General features: G+C 42.8%; 2 non-coding genes across 2 annotated transcripts; one reads left to right on the top strand and one right to left on the bottom strand.

Annotated features, from left to right (window-relative positions):
* Window positions 1-6,608: 6,608 nt before the first annotated feature.
* On the top strand, window positions 6,609-6,680 carry TRNAQ-CUG (transfer RNA glutamine (anticodon CUG)). Its single transcript has one exon. It is a non-coding gene; the product is annotated as a tRNA-Gln (tRNA).
* An 826-nt stretch (window positions 6,681-7,506) lies between these two features.
* On the bottom strand, window positions 7,507-7,578 carry TRNAQ-UUG (transfer RNA glutamine (anticodon UUG)). The gene has a single exon. It is a non-coding gene; the product is annotated as a tRNA-Gln (tRNA).
* Window positions 7,579-12,073: the final 4,495 nt, after the last annotated feature.

The following is a 12,073-nucleotide window of genomic DNA, read 5'->3' as shown; positions in this document are numbered from 1 at the left end:
ACCTGGAATTCTCAGAGTCCTAACGCGTTCTGCAGCAGGGCCACAACTGGAGTTTCCCGGCGTGGATTTTCTGCAAAACAAAAACAATCAACATTAGAAATGTGGTAGCGGTGCTGACACAACCCTAAAACCTAGAAGCCCCAGAGACAGCACCCCTGAGACAGGCAAGCGAGCAATATAACGCCTACACGTTCACGTGCAATAGGCCAAATGTTTTCCTAAGTAAATGCCTGTCACAGAGTTTGTTAATTCAAGAGCCCTAGGACTTTGCTGCTAGTACCACTGTCACTCTCTCGCCTCTCCGAATACTCCATTATACTACCTCCCATCCAAAAGCTTATCTTACCTGTAATTTGTGTTTGAGGGCTGGCTCCTTCATTTCTTCATTGTGCAGAATCCAGGCATCAGCATTATGGGTAATGGATAGGGTGAGTCTGGAGGAGGAGGACTCAGGATAGACGACCAGGACTGAGTTCTTGTCAACTAACTGTTGTGAACCTGAGGAATGCTGCGGCATCAAAATCAAGATAGTTCTGTTGATGGGCTTGTTGTTTTATTGGTTGATTACAGTTTTGTTGGGAATGTGATGAAGCACTTGCTAAAGAAAGGCAGACACACAGGAATAAAAGTGAATAAGGAGGACTATTTACAATTAATGAATGATTGAGTCATTTTCAGAACTCGCTGTCAGGGAAGCAGAACTCGTCCTCATACTCTGCTAACTCATCAGTCGGGGTTACTTCTGGTAACTGAGGAGAACTTTCCTCGGGTAGGGCGGTGTCCTCTTCTTCCTGCGTGCATTCTCGTACTCTGTAATCTGGTGGTATGAAGTGCTGGTTCATCTTTATCAAGGTGAGCCGCTCCACATTTGCGGGCAAGAGGCGGGACCTTTTGGAAGTCACAATGCCACCAGCAGAACTAAAAACACGTTCTGAAGACACGCTTGCGAGTGGGCAAGACAAGTAATTGATAGCCAGGTTGGTGAGCTCTCGCCATATTTTTCTTTTCCCATGCCAATACGCCAATGGGTCCTCAGTAATATTGACCTCTGTTGAGTCATCCAGATAGGCCTGCACCATTGAAAGAATGTCCTCCCGGATTCCTGTACTTTGCACTTCTGTGTCCTTTCTAGGACCAGGAAACCCTAGCTGAGTTAGCCAACTCGCTTCAGACATATCGCATGCGCCTGGTGGAGATGATACGGTTGCTGGTGTGGTTAACGGCTCAGAGGAAAAATCACTCACTTCTGCCACAGGCACAGATGGTGAAGTGCTTTTTTGGGACGCCTGATCGCCTGCTGATTCACTAGTAGTACTGTCTTCTCCTACAGTTTCCTTCCGTTCTATTTCAAAACGAATGGCTGACTGAGCTAGCCAACCTTTGTACTCTGTAACATCCGATGTTTCAAAAGGAATTATTACTTTGCCAAACAATGGCTTTTTGTAACGTGGATCCAGAATAGTAGCACAAATGTAGTGCTGTTGTTTCTTGATATTTACAAGCCGTTCATTGCTAACTAGGCGTTGTAATAATCTCTGCGCCAACTCATGTGCTTCGTTCTTTCCAACGTCCTTTAATTGTGAAGACACCACCTTGACTTGGTGCTCGAGCTTCAGCAACAGTGGGATAGCTTTGCTCAAAGAACAGTCCTCCCTGCTCACGTCACGCGTGAAGACCTCAAAAGGCCGAAGCATGTCTGTCAGGCTTTTAACTAGCTGCCATTGCTCCACCGCTAGTATCATTCCTGTCGTATCACCACCCAGGTTGTAGAAATACTCATTGACTACTGGAAACAGCTCATGCAGACGCTCAAGCATGTAGAAGGTTGAGTTCCAACGTGTTGCCACCTCCTGGATAAGTGCTTTCACTGGCATTCTACGTTCATTTTGCTTGCGCCTCAGCTCCTTCCGGGCCTTAAAAGAATGGTTGAAATGTGTGCATATTCTTCTGCAGATGGTCAGTGTTTTGTCGACTGCAAGTTCTTTTTTCAAAAAATTTTGCACAACAAGGTTGATACAGTGCGCCAAACACGGCACTCTGAAATAGAAACCGTCCTCCATGGCCTTAACTACATTCCTGCCATTATCTGTAGAAACATAACCAACCTTGCAATTTCTTGGGCGCAGCCATTGCAAGACCTTTTTGTTAAAGTCAGCCAAAATGTTGACTGCAGTATGACTTTTCTCCATGCCAAACATGGCTAATGTTGCATGTTTACGAGCACCCTTAAAAATCTCGACCAAGTCACCACCTGCATTTATCTGTTTAATAACCCCTGAAAAAGAGACCCAGTGTGCAGTGATGCACATGTAATCAGTGGCTGCGCAACTGGTCCACATGTCTGTTGTCAGGTGTATAGTGTGAACAGCACTCTTCTGCAAAGCTGCCCCCACCAACTCAAGCACCTCTTTGTGTAGTGCTGGAACAGCAACCCTGGCAAAATAGTACCGGCTAGGAACCTTCCATTTAGGGGCCAATGTTGCCACGAGTTCAAGGAAACCCACACCTTCGACAAACGAAAAAGGGAGAAGGTCCACCGCTAGCATTTTTGCCAGCTTAGTGTTATAGAGGCGTACAGTTGGGTGGTTGCGTTGAAATTGCGCATCTGAGGAGAACATGGCTGAAATGGTGCGCTGGACAAATTTACGGGATGATGCTGATGCCTTCTTCGACCCACTTCTGATCAGTGTTGACATTTTCCGCATTGGTGTGTCTCCCAGACTCTCAGTGTGCCTGCTATGTGTTACAGAGGGTGTGGTGCTGCAAGGGGTACTGGGTGCAACCGGACACATGTCTGACGCTTCTTCTACCTCCCCATCATCTTCAGATGAAACACCTACTATGGGTATATTTTGGCCACTTGCCCTTTGGGATCGCTTTCCCTTGACGTTTGCTAGGTGCGGAAACCATTCGACAGCGTGCTTTCTTTCAAGATGACCTATCTGGCCTCCGGTTCCATAGTTGGTACCAGTCTTACCACGGCTAACGCTAGTCTTACAAATGCAACAAACGGCTATGTTATCATATTTTTCATGGACACTAAAAAAGTTCCAAACTGGGGACTGGAAACTTCTGGTTTTGCCGCACGAGGTGATACTGCTACCAATGCCAGATGAAGCAGTGGTGGATGAGCCTTGCAGACATCTACTGGGTTGTGCAATTATTGCAGCAACCTTACTTGAGGGAGTCGAGCTGGATGGAGTCCCCCTCCGGGGAGAAAATATGGGAGCTGTAGGTTTTGTTGAACTTGTGGTACTACTTGACTGCGTTGGTGGTGCTACCAGTGGCACGTCGCCAGGGTCACGCTCAGCATGACGTCGGGATAGGGTGTAAATGTCTGTCTGCTGCATGGCCGGTGTGGCTGGACTGACATGTGTGATGACTAGGTCATTGCTGTCATCCTCTTCAACAACATCAGAATGCACCACTTCATCAAGTCCGACGTTCGGATCCATAAGTATGAGCTTTCCGGGGCCCTTCCTTTTAAGATTTGATACCATTCGCAGCTCATGGTGTGCCTCCCTCTCAGACGTCGGAGATGGTTGCCAATCCAGATCCAGATCATCATCTGATGGAGCGGGGCTTGAAGAGGAACTTCTACACACCCTCCTTGATCTTTTCCTTGCTGGGGAGCTGGGAGAAAATGAATCATCAGGAGGAGTGGCTTCGTCTTCCTGACATGATACCCCGGCTCCAAAGTCAATTTCCTCCTGTGCCCCTACTTCTGGAAGAACAACCATTGTGGGCACTTGCACCGCTCCATGGCCATCTTCACTGACCTCTACTTGCAAGTCTCCATGGACCTCTCCTTCTCGGCCTTCTCCTTCTCGGCCTTCTCCTTCTCGGACAGCTCCTTCTCGGCCTTCTCCTTCTCGGACAGCTCCTTCTCGGCCTTCTCCTTCTCGGCCTTCTCTTTCTCGGCCTTCTCCTTCTCGGCCTTCTCCTTCTCGGCCTTCTCCTTCTCGGACAGCTCCTTCTCGGCCTTCTCCTTCTCGGCCTTCTCCTTCTCGGCCTTCTCCTTCTCGGCCTTCTCCTTCTCGGCCTTCTCCTTCTCGGACAGCTCCTTCTCGGACAGCTCCTTCTCGGCCTTCTCCTTCTCGGACAGCTCCTTCTCGGACAGCTCCTTCTCGGACAGCTCCTTCTCGGACAGCTCCTTCTCGGACAGCTCCTTCTCGGACAGCTCCTTGCGCATGTACTTCTGCTTGTACTAGTAGCCCATGCAGTTGTTGTTGCGGCTTTGGTTGTTGAATAGTACTTGTGAGATGAGTTAAAACCTGTGTTGATGGCGTGCTGCTACTTTCTTGCGATGATCCAACATCACTGGTCGTTGGTGATTCAACAACTAAACAGGCTACCTGTGCAGCACTCATGGTGGGCCTTTGTTTTTTTGGTTGTTGTTGCCCAAAAAATGTCTTGGTTGAGCAACCAGTCGCCTTGGTAAGTGGTGCCACTTGCTTCTTCTTCTCCTTAGTAGAGACATCTTTCTTGGAAGAGGACCTACGGGCACCTCTTTTTGGAGCCATCTTCTTCAGATGTCGGAACAACAGGCCGCAGCAGCACTTCTTCCTGGCACTGATGCTCAACGATGATGATGCGTAGTTTTGTGCACCTAAACGCAAACGAAGACAGAGGAACATCAGTAAATATAAATGTTGCATATGTAGCGCTTGAATAAACAGTTAGCAAGTAGGCATTTATGAATACACACGTGCACACCACACAATATGGAATTTTCAAAATTAGGATTTGCTAAATTTTTGGGAAACAGGAATTTAACATTGATCCAAGAGAGCACACACACAGAGGGTTGTGCTTTCATGTACCCCTGACTCCGCCTGGGCACAATGGGTGAAAGCAAGGCACACCTATGTCTCAAAGCTCACTGCCTGCCTTCAAAATGGCCGCTTGACCCCCCCATCCACATGGCCAGGACCATGCCTCAAAATGGCCACCACCAACATAGCCAGCACCCAACCCCTACTCCAAAAAGTGAAAACACACAACACAAATCAAATCACCACAATCCAATGCCATCCATCCATTTTCAGAAGGCTTATGCTGCCTGCTGGTGGTTTTCCGGTGCAAAATTGCATTTTTTACAATTTCGCGAGTGCGAGATTGTTGCTTCACGGCGCGAACGTGGCAAAAACCCACAAAATCCGCGAACAGACCGATTCTGGGCCCCCCTGGGCATAATGGATGACATCAGAGCACAGTGGGTGCAGGCCTATGGCACAAAGCACACAACTTACAAATGGCCCCTAGACCCCCACCCACACGGGACCAGACAATAAAATGGCCCCCACCCCCATAGCAAGCCCCCAACACCACCCCAAAAAGTCCTAAAACACACAAAAATCAGCACAATCCAATGTCATCCATGCCCTGGCCAGAATCATGTTAACAAAAATAATTTCAACAAAACAGTTGTATCATCCATGCACCCATAAATAAGCCTGGTGGTTTTCAATTCATGTGCAGCAGAATTGTAATTTTTACAATTTCGCGAGTGCGAGATTGTTGCTGCGCGGGACACGAGCAGTGCGAACACAAGCAAAAACACATCCTCAGCTCGCGAACTTGCAGATTTTCCCCCCAAAAAAGTCGAAAAAAAACAACACACACAAAAATCACCACAAACAAACAACATCAACTTACTTCTTTGTGAAATCAAAATTCGAATCCAAAAGTAATCCAAAAAGCCTCAAATCCAAATATCCAGCAGCAACCACAAAAAGTAATCCTTCCCAGTCAAAAATGATCGAAAAGTGGCCAGGAAATGGAGGAGCTTGCTGGACAGGAACAGGAAGTTGGAGACTGGGGCTCTTCCTTCACCCCACCCCTATGGGAGGAGCTTGCTGGACAGGAACAGGAAGTTGGAGACTGGGCCACTTCCTTTACTAAGTAATTTTTGTACTTTCGCTAGTGCGAGATTGTTCCTGCCCGCGCCGCGGACCGCGAGCAGCGCGAACACAAACAAAAAATCCGCTTCGCGCGGATTTTGCGTATTCTCGCCTCATCCGCGAGAGTTCGCGGATTGCGGATTCTCCGAAAATACGAAAAATCCGCGAGCGTAACGGATTTTACGCCCATGCTTAATGTAAACGTATTATAATGTTTGTATTTCTGTAACTTGTTCAAGCTGATGGACGTTTTGAAAGGAATCAATAATTGTCTCTTTCAACCTACTGGTGTTGGATTTGAGCTATCAATAAACAAAGATGACAGAAATGGAAAAGGTCAAGAGTAATAAAATAGTACCCCCAAGATTTGGACTGGTACCTTTGCATGCAAAGTCCAAAGTGCCAATCATTGCTCTTTGGCGCAGCCCATGTGAGAGACAAAGAAATGGGTGTATTAGTTTGGAAATGTAAAATGTTTTAATATGACACAGTCAAAGATGATCATTATGATATAACTTGCCTATCCTGATAAACGTTTGCATATTTAACACTGTTATGGAGAATGTATCTGAACAGAATCAAATCACATTATAGCTCTTTACACTATGAGCATTCAACAGAGATATCCTTTCATCAATGTAAGAAATGTCCCCGCACTAATGCGCTCTCTTTTGTCTCAATGGAAAAATGACTCATATATGGGAGGGTTCCATGGTGTAATGGTTAGCGCTCTGGACTCTGAATCCAGCGATCCGAGATCAAATCTCGGTGGGACCTACTTGAATTATGAGATTTACTGTTTCACCCATTTCTTAGAATTTGGTCTTGGAAAAACATAACGTCAATGTTTTATACTGATACTTATCAACGTATAAGTATGCATCTATGTATACATAGCTATATCCGTCTAGATAGCGATAAGACTATATAAAGAAATCAATTATTCATAAACATATGTATTGAAGCTGAAAACTAAAAACTGTTGTTTCCCATCCACAATTTAAACATTAGGTTCATTTCCTCTCTCATCTATATGACCAGTAATGAGATAGTTAATTTTTGCTGATTTCTTATATGACAACATGCTTGACTTACACAGTGCATTTAATTGTGAATTTCTTTGAAAGAGAAATTCAGATTATTACCTTTGACACGTCTTTCGAAAGATTTTACTTTATGGTTATGGATTTACTTTAGAAAATCAGAGTGTAAATATATGTGTGTCTGAATTTCACGATTGTTATTCAAAACGTCATATCTTCTGTCCCCACAATACACAATTTGATTCCTCAAGTTTTGTTTTAATGAAGGATTTCCAATTAAAAAGTTCCATCTTCCCCTTATCAATAACAGTAAGATTTAAGAAAGTAATATCTTGCATCAGCCCCCTGTGATGAGTTTGAGAAAACAGAGTCAGCTCGCAAAATGTCTCATTATTTTGAGCCATTTAATTTCCATGTTTTCTAAAAGTTCTATCATTTGCTCACATCGAATAGACTTTCAGAATACAATCAATAAATTAATGTTTCACTCTACCCGTGTTAGATTTGTGATATTTATGAATACACTTGACAAAAAAAGATTTGATCAACAGTCATGAAAGTGGTCCCACCGAGATTTGAACTCGGATCCTTGGATTCAAAGTCCAAAGTGCTAACCACTACACCATGGAACAAGGGAGCAAATTGCTGCAGCAATGTGAACATTTCAAAGTTTTTAATGTTCTACAGTCAAAGACCAACAGAATGTTATTACCTTTCTATTCTGTTCAACTTTTGCATATTGAACTATGTTAGGGAAGGATGTTGCCCAGAGGACTCAAGTAACGCTATCACTCTGTTGAGCAGTACTTTTTATGTGAGATACGATTTTGCAATAAAAGATAAGATTCCCCCGTGAATGCAATCTCTTCTCTCAAAATGAAAAGCTCAACCTGGTACAGGTGGGTTGATGGTATCATGCTTAGCACTCTAGACTCTGAAAACCGGGATCTGAGTACAAATCACAGTGGGACTTATCTAAACTTTACGATTTTCTTTTCCATTCAGTTCTTAGAATTATTAATTGGAAAAACATCTCATTTACTTATAAACTTGTACATATCCACTTTACACGTATGTATCTCCCTATATCTTGCTATATGTCTCTGTATATTTATAGGACAACATAAACACATACATTATAAAAATGCATATAATTAGTAAAGGTGAAAATAATGAAAAGTTGTTGCCTCTCCACATTTGAAACATGAGCTTCTTCTCCTTACTCTTCTATATGCCATGAAATTGAGATAGTCACTTTTTACTCAATTTTGATCTAACAATATAGTTGATTTATACAAAGCATATCATATGATTTGTGAATAATATTAAAACAGAAAATTAGATCAGTACCTGTGAGGCCTCCAAGCAAAAGCTTATGTTTCACGATTGCAGATCGACTGTTGAAAATCAGCATGAAAAACGTTTTATTTCACAATTTCCATACTAATATACAAAAAACGGAAAATCAGAGTGTAAATATTTGTGTGTCTGAATTTCAAGATTGTTATTCAAAACGTCATATCTTCTGTCACCATAATACACAATTTGGGTCCTCAAGTTTTGTTATAATGAAGAATTTCCAATTAAAAAGTTCCATGTTCCCCTAATCAATAACAGTAAGATTTAAGAAAGTATAATCTTGCATCAGCCCCCTTTAGTGAGTTTGAGAAAACAGAGTCAGCTTGCAAAATGTCTTATTATTTTGAGCCATTTAATTTCCATGTTTTCTAAAAGTTCTATAATTTGGTCACATCCAATAGACTTTTAGAATACAATCAATAAATTAATGTTTCACTCTACGCGTGTTAGATTTGTGATATTTATGAATACACTTGACAGAAAAAGATTTGATCAACAGTCATGAAAGTGGTCCCACTGAGATTTGAACTCGGATCCTTGGATTCAAATTCCAAAGTGCGAACCATTACACCATGGAACTTCCCTTGTGCCGAGGGAGCAAATTGCTGCAGCAAAGTGAACATTTCAAAGTTTTTAATGTTCTACAGTCAAAGACCTACAGAATGTTATTACTTTTCTATTCTGTTCAACTTTTGCATATTGAACTATGCTAGGGAAGGATGTTGCCCAGAGGACTCAAGTAACGCTATGACTCTGTTGAACAGTACATTTTATGTGAGATATGATTTTGCAATAAAAGATAAGAATTCCCCGTGAATGCAATCTCTTCTGTCAAAATGAAAAGCTCAACCTGGTAAAGGTGGGTTGATGGTATCATGCTTAGCACTCTACACTCTGAAAGCCGGGATCTGAGTACAAATCACAGTGAGACTTATCTAAACTTTAAGATTTTCTTTTCCATTCAGTTCTTAGAATTATTAATTGGAAAAACATCTCATTTACTTATAAACTTGTACTTATCCACTTTACACGTATGTATCTCCCTATATATTGCTATATGTCTCTGTATATTTATAGGAAAATATAAACACATACATAATAAAAATGCATATAATTAGTAGAGGTGAAATGGATTTATCAGAGTGTAAATATTTGTGTGTCTGAATTTCAAGAATATATATTCAGTGAATTTCAAAGGTTTTTTAAATGCTTATTCCTAACTATAACATGTCTGAAACCTATGGGTTTTCAGCGAATTTCAAGGTTTTGTAAATGACAATTTTTAAATGTATTAATTGTTATAATTATTTTTTTAATACTGATTCACTTAATTTTTTAAACTGTTCATATTTAGATATTTTAATTTTTAAATTACATTATAATTACATTATACTTTACATTACCAAATATAATTTCTCAGAATGAATTACTTTAGTTTAAATACTTTGCAAATAGGCATTAGACTTTTAAGTACAGTAGTTACAGTTGTTGCAATTGGCAACACAATGTCAAACACAATGCTCAATGGGGATTTCTAGTTAAATCCAATTAGTTACTTTATGGATTACTTTTCTAACCAAGGACTGGATCCTAGATTCAATCCTGGGACATATCCTGTAAACAGTTGAGTAAAATCATTTTGATTACAGTAGTGATTGTTAAGGAATATTATTGTTTTTTAAAAGTTGACACTTAGAAACGTTTTCACATAGCATCACCAATGTTATCCTATTGGAGGAAATTCACGTAGCAGGTAAATAGTGTTATCGTTACTTTTTCTTACTCAGTGGTGGATCCTGGATCCAGCCATGGTGCATCTCCTGTAAACAGTTAAAAGAATGGGTTTAAGTCATACAGGTGATTTCTAAGGAATATTTGTAGTTTGTGAAAATCGACACTTTGAAACTTTTCTGGTGAAAACAACACAATGGATTGCTATGAAGGGAAATACAAGTTACTGGTAAGTACTGTTAGAATTCGTTTTCAGGGTCAGTGCTGGGCTAAAAGACTCAGCACTAGGTTCTCTCCAGATAATAGGTGAGTTAATTGGAATTTGTTGTTCTGATGATTAGGTGAATATTTGAAAGTTCCAAAACTGCACACTTAGAAGAATTTCCAAGTGAAACCAGTCAATGTTAGCCCATGGAAGGAAATTCAAGTTACTGGTAAGGACAGTTAGAATTACTTTTCAGGATCAGTACTGGGCTCAAAGATGCACCACTGAGGTTTCCGCTGATAACAGGTGAGTAAATCGGGATTAGTTGTTTGGCTGATTTTAGAGGAATATGTGTAAGTTCCAAAACTCCACACTTAAAAGAATTTCCAAGTGAAACCAGTCAATGTTAGCCTATTGAAGGACATTCCAGTTACTGGTAAGTATGGGTAAAATTACTTTTCAGGATCAGTACTGGGCTCAAAGATGCAGCACTGAGGTCTCTCCTGATAACAGGTGAGTAAATTGGAATTCGTAGATTGGCTGATTTTACTTTGGTCCACTACATGTAGAGGCACTTTCCTAACCATCCCCTCCCTTCACCACTGTGTAAAAGCGCCATGTGTCCGTTTTAATTTGGTTGATTAAGTCGTCCATTAGGTACCTCTAGTAAGCACCACAGAGCTGTGTTGCAGAGAGGTGTAAAAAGGGGCACGCCTGGGCCACCTCTCACGCAGCACAGTGGTGTCTACTGGAAGCACCTGGTGGGCTAGTTAACCCCTAGGGGCCCTCAGTTGTGAAGGGGAAATATTTCCTCAACTTAAAACTCGCCACACGGCGTGTTTGCACATGTCACCTCAGGCCCGTCACCTCCCTTCGCCCCTGTGTAAACGCGATCTGTGTCCGTTTTAAGTTTGCAGATAAAGTCCCTTTGAATCCTGAGGTCCCCTGGTGGCCAACTAGCCCACCAGTAACCTCCAGTATGCGCCAGGGAGCTGCAATGCAGAGTAGTGTTCAGAGGCCGCACCCCTTTTCACAACCCTCTGCAACACAGGTCCATGGCGCTTACTAGAGGTACCTGGTGGGCTGGTTGTTCCCCAGGGGACCTCAGAATTGAAGAGGAATTAAATCCCCATCTTAAAACACGCCACAGGAAGTGTTTACACAGGGGCTGGGGGGGCCCTCTGGGGCCCCCATTATAATTAAGCAAATTGCCCCCGGGATTTGGCTCCCCAGGGGGCTAATAACTAGTAATGCGGCTTCTGTTTTTTTTTGTGGGAAACGTGTACCAGGATTTAAAATAAAAATAATAATTGGGCTGGCCTTGGGGATCCTTGTGGGACCCCCTGAGCAGGCCTAAGGGGTCAGGGTGTTTCTAACGTGCCCCCTTTTCGCGTTTTTCATGTTTCTTTTTCTGTTTTCTTGTGCCTTGGTTCTACCGAGGCACAAGATGACTGCCAACACTTCCTGGTTTGTAGTGTTGACAGCCAATTAGTATAAAGCTCATGCTCTGCAGGGGCCCTTCCGCAGCACCGGAGACTGGCACCTTCCCGGGGCACAAACTGATTTGAATTGCGGGGGTCTGTGGTAGACCTCCTCCCTGGGGCTTTAAAGACTTGAGAGTGGGCCTGTGCGGCCCCCCTCCATGAGCCCTTGATGCCCCGGGGGACCGTCACCCCCAGGGCCTGCTCCTGAAATGTCCTGGGATGCTGTTTGCTAAGGTAGATCAGGAGCACAGCTCCCAACCTGCCATAGCAAACCCTGCTTTTCTTTATTGAAGCGAGAGCAGGAAAACCTGCTCTCGCTTCAATGAAGCAAAGCAGATTGCTTTTGAG

This window comes from Lissotriton helveticus, chromosome 4_1, assembly GCF_964261635.1.
Source record: "Lissotriton helveticus chromosome 4_1, aLisHel1.1, whole genome shotgun sequence".
Classification (NCBI taxonomy): domain Eukaryota; kingdom Metazoa; phylum Chordata; class Amphibia; order Caudata; family Salamandridae; genus Lissotriton; species Lissotriton helveticus.
Note: the sequence above shows the minus strand (reverse complement) of the source record. Positions and strands in the feature narration are given on the sequence as shown.